We start from the raw sequence: 9877 nt of genomic DNA, 5'->3' as shown, positions 1-9877 counted from the left end.
GGATCTCTTTCTCTGCCTAAGGCTCAAGTCAGCTACCTAGTAAGGTCAACCTTCCGAGGGTCCAGGCCCCAGCCCCTCTGCAGTCACCTCAACAGCCCAGGGAACTCTGCCATTAGCTTATGGTCTCAGAATCACTTTGTCTGTTCTTTGTAAAAGTGTCTCCCATGTTCCTTGGGCCAGAGATGGTTCAGACTCCCCACCTCTGCTTGTACCCCAGGGAGCCATGACTGGGAAACCCAACCAGCTCAGCCGGTCCTTATCTAGTGCTAATTGTCTATGGAGTCTACGATGTACTGCACCAAGAGCAGACAGGGTGAGGAGCAAACGGAGGTAAACAAAGGCTCGACCTTCAGAACCCATAGACCCAGACATATTGAGCATACTGCAGACACCAGCAAAGACACTGGGCAGAGTGCCCTGACCTCAGAGCCAGCCTTCCTCACTGCTCCACGGGCATGAAGGTCTTGATACCAGGAATCCTAGCCCTGCCAATTTTACATCCTGCTTTCTAGCTAGTCTCTCCACTCCTAACGGCCGCTAAGGGGAATTCCTCCAGATCTCTAGCACCGATATGTGTGGAGGGGTCTAGAAACACTGCAGGGCTAGGTTCCTTACACTATACAAGGAGCCACTAGGTTCATGATGCCTAGAATCAAAAAACCCAGAGAGAAGGCTGTAGACAGCCCAAGAACTCCGTCCCAGGCCTGCACTCAAATCTTGTGGCCCTAAAGCTGGCAACGAGGCCAGGCCAAAGTAGCTTCTGAGAATGACGCTTTCTTTCCAGCCCAACAACTCATTTGCTGGGCAGGTATGGCCTCCAGCACCTTCATTTCTGTTCATGATTGAGGCAGGTTAAGAAATCATCCATCCCTTCCTTTAAGAATCAAGAATTCGAGTGCATCTGAAATGAAAACATTCCCCATGTGCACAGTAACTCAAAATGCAACACACTTCCGCCTACATCACTCCTGCCAGACCTGAATTTTTTTCCCTCTGAGTAAGAAAGCATAAGTCCATGTTAGGGAAGAAACTGAGGCATACAGGACAGCAGGAATCTGTCTGAGGTCAACTGGAAATGAGGGAATCCACACAGGAAGCCAAGTTTCGCTCTGTAGACCAGGCTGGCCTCGAACTCACAGCGGTACGCCTGCCTCTGCCTCCCGAGTGCTGTGCTTAAAGGTGTGCGCCACCACACCCAGCAAGTGTTCTGACTCTTAATAACGATTGCTAATAGCATGGTTACTATCACATGTATGTTTCACTGCCTCATTTTAACTTGTCTTCATGATCCTAGGAGCTAGGTGCTATTATTCATCTCTCTTTATAAGCAAGGAAATTAAGGCATAAGAGGCGATGTAATATACTTAGGCTCCCACAAGTGGATAGGGACGGAGCTGGAACTTTAACTCAGGTGGCCTCTCTAGGCCCAACACATTAGCTTTCACCAGTGTAATGTGCTCTTTGCACTGCTGCCTCTGGTATATGGCTGTAGTCTGGGTCCAAACAGTCTTCAGAAAGACCCAGACAGGGCTAGGTTACCCCGTGCTGGGCAGAAGGGCAGGCTAGGGGCCAGATTCAGCCTCCTAAGCAATAGGGAACAGATGGAAACTAGGGGTAGAAGCCAAAGACTTTTTTTTTCCCAGGCTGCACGCTGGAGTGAGAAGTGGTGTTGAAGGCCATCCTCTCCCCAAGACAGGCCCTGGGACAAAGAGCTAGGCCAGATGGCAGCCTGCTCCTGCGTCCTACAGAGGGGAAAGCAACAGAAGGGAACAGGTACCGACAATAGTTCTGGAGTTCCTGACTCAAGTAACACCGGGAAGTCAAAATAATATAGGTAGTGATGGGCCTGCTTGCCTCAATAGAATCCAAAGCTGGCTCTTGAGCCTGCAAGGCATAAGCCTTACTTGTGACCAGTTGATGGGAAAATAGCCAGAAGAGCAACAGATGCAGATGACAAGTCTGCAGCGGGAGTCGGGGGGGGGGGGGACACCCCTGTGCTTCCCCTCCCAGGACTCCAGAATTGGAGGCGTGGGACACAAGACTGCTGGAAATGATGCAGGGCTGCACCCTGTGGGCAGCGGAGGTACAGCCAGACCCAAGCGATGTCCTTAGGAAATCAAAGGATCTGGGTACATGTAGATCACAGCTTCACAGCCCAAAAAAAGCAGAGGTCCTGAGGTCCATCTCACTATTCCAACAAAGTCTCTTACCCTTTGGAGCAGTCTGTTTCTCCATTTTCAGGCTTTCCCCAGTCCTGGTTCCATGACCATACACAGCCTTGCAGGAATGACCTACCCCAACAAGAGGCCTAAGGGAAGTGTAAGGATTCAGTGAGGAAATCCGACATGCACACATGTTGACCATCATACCAATTTTCATATGCAGGATCCCATCCCTGCTATTAGGGCTCCGCCCAGGCCTGCTGCCATCAACAGGAACTATTTATTCACCTTCATGATCCCTTATTGTCAGAGGCAAACATACCAGCAGGTCATGAGCAAACTGAGTGGGCTGGGCCTCTGGAATGCTGTTTACAGGTTAGCTGGTACTCAGCCAAGGGGGCCAACAAAACACCTAGTAAATAGGTGGTCTGGTTTCTCAACTGAAGTTGAAACTTAAGTCTTTGCTCAAACTCTCTGGCTTAAAGATATCATCAAATTAAAGTATCACGAAATAATTCAAAAAAGTTAACAAGGGTAGCCAGATGTGGTGGCGCATGCCTGTAATCCCAGCACTCAGGGAGGCAGAGGCAGGCGGATCTCTGTGAGTTCAAAGCCAGCCTGGTTCACAAAGTGAATCCAGGACAGCCAAGACTACACCGAGAAACCGTGTCTCAGAAACAAAACAAAACAAAAAGTTGACAAGGGTGAATAATACCGGATTTTACTTTTTTTTTTTTTAAGATTGATTGATTGATTGATTATGTATACAGTGCTCTGCCTGCATGTACACCTGAAAGCCAGAAGAGGGCACCAGATGGGTGTGAGTCACCGTGTGGGTGCTGGGAATTGAACTCAGGACCTCTGGAAGAGCAGTCAGTGCTCTTAACCTCTGAGCCATCTCTCTCCAGCCCAATACCAGGTTTTAGGAGCTAAAGAGATTGCTCAGTTTAACCACTGGGTGCTCTTCCAGAGGACCCACATTCTATTCCCAACACCCACGTGGTGGCTCACAACTAGCTGTAACTCTGGTTCCGGGGGATCTGATGGCACTGCATGTATGTGGTGGACGGACATGTAAACAGGAAAAACATCAAAATACCCATATACACAGAATGAGAGAAAGAGAGAGAGAGAGACAGACAGACAGACAGAGAGACAGAGAGAAACAGGTTGTGGACCACACCCGAACCTCCAGCACACCATGTCAGTCCATCTCACAGACATGGCACAACAGCTTTAGTTGCTGTTGTCCATGGCCGCACGCTTAGAAGACCGAGAGCCTCGGTGTCCCTGGAATGGAGTGCGGAGCTCTTTAGGCTCTACAGATCCCAGTACCACATCTCACCCACCACACACCACACACACACACACACACACACACACACACCCTCCGGCCCCCCATCTCACCCACCACACACACACACATACACACACACACACACACACACATACACACACACACACACACACACACACACCCTCCGGCCCCCCATCTCACCCAACACACACACACACACACACACACACCCTCCGGCCCCCCATCTCACCCACCACACATACACACATACACATACACACACACACACACACACACACACACACACACACACACACACACCCTCCGGCCCCCCATCTCACCCACCACACACACACATACACACACACACACACACACACACACACACACACACACCCTCCGGCCCCCTATCTCACCCAACACACACACACACACACACACACACACACACACACACACACACACACCCTCCGGCCCCCCATCAGCTTATTCTCAAGCTCCTCTTGCTTCCTTAACCTAGGCCAGGTCAGAGCCTACCGTCTGCCAACTCTGAACGAAAGACTTCAAAATCAGCACACACTGCTTAGCCCCTCAGGTCCGCACTGCCCAGTGCCACCCTATACCTTTATCTGTCACCTTAGGTGCATTTTTATTTGACCTCTACCCTAAATTGTTAAGACCCAATGAGATCAAAATGTCAAAATCCGCAGGCGGGGTGGGGGGTGGGGTTAATTTAGGGAAGACTAGGAACTGGCAGGGAAGAGCTACACTCCTTCACCGTTAAGGCAGTCAGCTTAAGTGTGACTGGGTGAGACAGCCCAGACTCCTCAGTGGGCTTGTGGTGAGAGCGCCACCTGGTGTTCACTCTAAAACAGACATGTCTTTGGGACCGGACAGTAACTCCCAAAGCTTCCCAGAGAAAAGCTCCTCCCTCCGGGCCCTTTCCCATGCCACAAACCCATCTCTGAGCCTCCATTCTTAGTCTCCAGGACCTGGAACAGAGACAATCACATGAGGTCTCATGGGACCCATCGGCGGCTCTAACAACATCTCCTGACTAGATGGATCTGGGAGCTTCATGTCTCAGCTTGGCTGCTAAGTTATTAGGCCATGCCGTGCCCCAGGCCAAGCCTCTGTTTCTTGCTTTTTCTTTTCCTCCTACCCCTCTCCTCCTCCTTTCTTCCTTATCTTCCTTTTTCCTTCTTCTCTTTTTTGGTTTTGGGTTTTATTTGTTTGTTTTGTTTTTGAGACAGAGTTTCTCTGTGTAGCCTTGGCTGTCCTGGACTCACTTTGTAAACCAGGCTCTTCTTGAACTCACAGAAGATCCACCTGCCTCTGCCTCCCTGAGGGCTGGGATTACAGGTGTGTGCCACTGCACCTAGCCCTCTTTTCTTCTTCTTTCTCTTCCTCTTTCTTCCTTTGGTCCTCCTTTCCCACTTCCTCCTCTTCTTCCTCTTCCTTCTCCTTTTTCTTTCTTTCTTTTTTTTTTTTCCAAGACAGGGTTTCTCTGTGTAGCCTTCGCTGTCCTAGACTCCTTTTGTAGACCAGGCTGGCCTTGAACTCACAGTGACCAGCCTGCCTCTGCCTCCCAAGTGCTGGGACTAAAGGTGTGCGCCACCACACCCGGCTTCCTTTTTCTTCTTGACAGGGCCTTACTCTTTTGTGGTTCTGGTTGGCTTCCAACTTGTAGCCGTCCTCCTGCCCCTTGAGTACTGCGATTGCGGGTGTGGGCCACCATGCTTTCTTTGCTTACAAAATGAAAAAGAGGAAGTAAAGCAGCTGTCTTCTTTCTGGATGGGGACAAGGCATGCTCATCCCACCCCACCTTCTGCACCTCCTTGCATGGATATTGGAATGCATGTACTTTTACTATGCTCTCCACAGCATAGGGTCCCAGGACCCGCCCAGCTCTGATACGATCCTTGGGCGTGCTAGGGCCCTATAGAAGACCACATGTAGACCTGTGATCCCCAAAGCATCCACCCTTTCTCATGAATGCAGGAACCCACATTGTACATCTTAGGACCAAAAGCAGCATTCAAAAGACAACTTGGGAGCCCTCCCTTACCACAGCCCTTCTGGCCTCACACAGCCTCTAAGTGCATGCTTCTGGTGACAATGTACTCCATGATGGGACAACTCTGCCCATCTTCTTGAGCTCTGCACTAAGGCTGCTTCCTCTGGAAGTATGCCTCAAGTGGTCTAGAGTTTGCCCTCTCAAGCTACACAGGCATGTCTATTCACTCTTTATAAAATAGAATCCCTTCACAAATTTAGGTCGTTCTTTGAAATTTTTTAAAAAGATTTATTTTTAACGTGCGTGTTAGTGTGTGTGTGTATGTGTGTGTGTACATGTACAAGTGTCCTAAGAGGCCAGAGGTGTTGGATCCCCTGGAGCTAGAGTTACAGGCATTTTTAAACTGAATACTTAATAGGTAACCACTGAACCATCTCTTTTGTTTTTTAGTTGGGTTTTTTGATTTGGTTTGGTTTTGGTTTTTCTGGGACAGGGTTTCTCTGTATAACAGCTCTCTGGTTGACCTAGAACTCACTCTGTAGACCAGGCTGGCCTCGAACTCATGGAGATCCACCTGCTTCTGCTTCCCAAGTGCTAGGATTAAAGGCTTGCGCCACCACCGCCTAGCTTTGCTTTTATTTTTTTTATTTTTTTATTTTTTAAATGTATTTATTTATTAGGTATACAGTGTTTTGCCTGCATGTACACCTGAACACCAGAAGAGGGCACCAGATCTCACTATAGGTGATTGTGAGCCACCATGTGGTTGCTGGGAATTGAACTCAGGACCTTTGGAAGAGCAGCCAGTGCTCTTAACCGCTGAGCCATCTCTCCAGCCCAGCTTTTATTTTTTAAATCAGGGTAAATAACCGCAGTCCCCATAAGGTCTTTCATGGGGCTTCCCTTGGAGTCTAATTGGTGGATGCTGAGAGCATGGTCGGTCAGTTATTTAACTTCTGCTAGGCCTCCGGTAGGTGCTAAGCAGTCCAGTCTGTGTGCATCTCTTTTAAAGATCATGCTGTGTGTAGATCTCAGCAGCTGCAGCAGAGGCTGCAGACCGGCTCCCTTGCTTCCGTTTTAAGCTTCAGTAGAGGCTCTGTCTTCTGAGGTTGAAACGCCAGGTATCTGGATCCCATCGTTCTTCCTCGGAGGTCACTCAGAGGTCACCATGGCCCAAGAGGAGAAGAAATGAGAATACACAAAAGAAATTTGTTTTCTTTTGTAAGATTTTTTTAAAAATATTTTTATTTAATTTTAATTTATGTGCATTGGTGTAAGGGTGTCAGATCTTGGAGTTACAGTTATGAGCTGCCATGCAGGTGCTGGGAATTGAACCTGGGTCCTTTGGAAGAGCAGGCAGTGCTCTTAACTACCAAGCCATCTCTCCAGCCCCAAGATTTTTTTTTTTATGTATGAGTATGTTGCCTGTATATAAGTAGGTACAGTGTGTGTATGCCTGGTTCCTGCAGAGGCCAGAATAAGGCATCAGATCCTCTGTAACTGGAGTTTCAGACAGTTATAATCTGTCATGTGGGAGCTAGGAACCAAACCCAGGTCTTCTGTAAAAGCAGCCAGTGCTCATAACCACTGAACCATCCCTCCAGTTTGTTTGTTTGTTTGTTTGTTTATTTTTGTCCTCACTCAAAGGATTATTCTAGTCCTCCACCTTAGACTTGCCCTGTACTGCCTTACTTGGTATGATTTCGACTCCTTGAATATTTCCCAACCCAGCTCTGGAGTGCCTGGCATCTCTAATACACACATTGTCAGTATCTCCAGACATCTATGTTAAAATGTTAAACAGGCCAGGCAGTGGTGGCGCACGCCTTTAATCCCAGCACTTGGGAGGCAGAGGCGGGTGCATTTCTATGAGTTCAAGGCCAGCCTGGTCTACAAAGTGAGTCCAGGACAGCCAAGGCTACACAGAGAAACCCTATCTTGAAAAACCAAAAAACAAAACAAACCCCCCCCCCAAAAAAAAAGTTAAACAGGATACAATGTGGCTCCCAGAACACAGGCCATGCCTAGAGAAGTGACCTTACCCTTGGTGGGTCTGACCTAGAAACCTGTTCCCCTCCAACACCTCAGCTGCCGCTTTCAGGATGACTGTTTAAACTCTTCAGCCCAGGCAGCTTCCAGAAAGACTGTGGGATAGGGGACAAGGCCTAGGTGAGTACAATGACTGGATTATGTCGGAGACACTTTCACCCAAGCCCTGGAAAGGCTGGTTTCCCAGCACTTAGTCACATCTCCTAATGGACAGCACTCATGGGCACAGAGTAATAAAACCCTGCTCTTCAAGGTCGTTATGAGAATACACTGAGATAGTGCAGCGAGTCCCCAGTTCAATCCCCAGCAGAGAGCCTGATAAATGAGCACTTTTCCGTGGCATTGCTGGGCCCTAGCTTTGCCTAAGCAGAGCCAGCCAGTGCCTAGGCTGGTGTGAAAGGCACTTCTGGCCTGGAGAAGGCTGAATTCTATTACCAGCAACTGTAGAGTATATGGGACCAGACGTGGCTAAGCCCACAGGAACCAAGAGTGCAACTAAGCTGACATGAACATGGCTTAGAGCCTGAAAAGGCCGAAACTGTGGGAGTTGGGGAGCCAAACAGAGAGGCGTGTGAATAAACTCCCCCAGCATCCTCACCAAACAGTTGCTGCCAAGGCCTGTGGCAGAGGAAACAAGCAGTCACCTCAGAGTAGAGATCTGAGAGCTTGGTCTGGGGCCCAGGCCAGATGGGGCTGAGGCGAGGAGCAGAACCCAGGCCCATGTGCCCAGCAAGCTGTGCCAGCCCAGCCCGTGTCAGCCCAGCCAAATTTGAGTTATATCAGGAGAAAGATCTGTTCAGAAAGCTCACCCATCTCTGCATATTTGCATATTCTATTTTTGGGGTCTCTCTTCCTTTTTTTCCCCTTTAGCTTCCTAGAAAAGTTCTCGTCATCAGTTCCAACTTCACCTCTGCTGAACTGCAAATGCTCACTGAATCCCACCTCCTCTCCAAGTCTTCATTCACCTTCTCCTCACCAGCAAGGTTGTCCAGAGGAGATCCCTGATCTCGCTGCCTCCACTGCCTGCTACTTATTCAGGGCCAGTTCTTGCAACCCAGCTCTAACATTCTGTGACCCGGTTTGCCTGACGTCTGACCTCACTGACCATGCCCTCTGCCCACTTCCTTCTACTCCACTTTGGTGACCCCTGCTCTCTCCTTCCCACGTCTCCCAGTCATCATTTCCCATAAAGCCTAGTTCCTTTGAGGATATCTAGTTTACTCCACATTTTCCTGGAGAGGTGATTTATCTTCTCGTATGATGCCAGCACAATCTTGAACTTTAACTTTCCTGATGCCTATCTCAGCCCAAGGGCCACCGCCTGGGTGTCTTGGAGTGCCCCAAACTCACAAACCAGTTTTGCATTCCAAATTGTAACCCCAGTTCCTTATCCTTGACAGCAGCCACCTACCTACTCACATCCTGCCTCTCTCCCTTTTCCCTAACCCAGATCTGGTCGGCCCTTCACACCTCACACACCACACCCCCCTCCACTGAGCTCTCCTGCTGCAGCTTTGGTTGCAGGTCCCACAATGTCCCATCTGGAGATAACGAACCTTCTCACTGGTTGCCCATCTTCAGTCTCACTTCCCACTAATCCAGCCTCCACACAGATGTCAGATTATCTCACATACAAATCTGGCTCCGCCCCCCTCCCCCCTCCACTGTCCTGCATAAAGACACTCCACACGGCGGGACTCCAGGCAGCCCACTGAGGTACCCAGGGTTTTGAGTCTTGGTTGCTAATGCACATACTTCTCATTATCAATCCAAGATCATGAAGGAAATGTGGAATCGTAAAAAAAAAAAAAAAAACGTTGCAGAGTAGGTAAAGAGTAATGGGCTGCTGGGGGCATCTTTGGGACAACCAAAGCTGCTCAGCCTGCTGACAGCCCTCACCACCTACTCCTTCCATCTCAGAGGCCACAGCTGCAGAAAAAACACAGCCTTGGAGTCAGTTTCCAGTTTTCCACTTCCTAACCATGGAATGGACAGCATTTCCCCTCTGAGCCTTGTTGTCGCCATCTGTTTAATGGTAATTCTAATAGCTCACTCTCCTAAAGACTGGAGTCCGTTCTAGTCATGACCAACTATCCTCAACCTTTCCTTTCCTGCCAGGCCAGACCTCTGCCAAAGGGGCTCACTGCCTCAACCTTTTCACTCTTCTCCTTTTCCCAAACTTGTCTATCTCCAGTTTAATCAACAACCAGAAGCCAGAATGACCTTTCTGAAATGCAAATCTGCTTCCCCAGTTAAAATTCTGGCTTCCTATGGTCCCCACCTTGCCCCCCACACCTACAGATCCATGTAGACACCTCCTCGCCACTGAGAATCTGAATTTCTTCCCTGACC

Source organism: Acomys minous (genome assembly GCF_964271855.1).
Source record: "Acomys minous genome assembly, chromosome: 5".
Classification (NCBI taxonomy): domain Eukaryota; kingdom Metazoa; phylum Chordata; class Mammalia; order Rodentia; family Muridae; genus Acomys; species Acomys minous.
The sequence above is the reverse complement of the archived record's forward strand: the minus strand, read 5'-3'. Positions refer to the sequence as shown.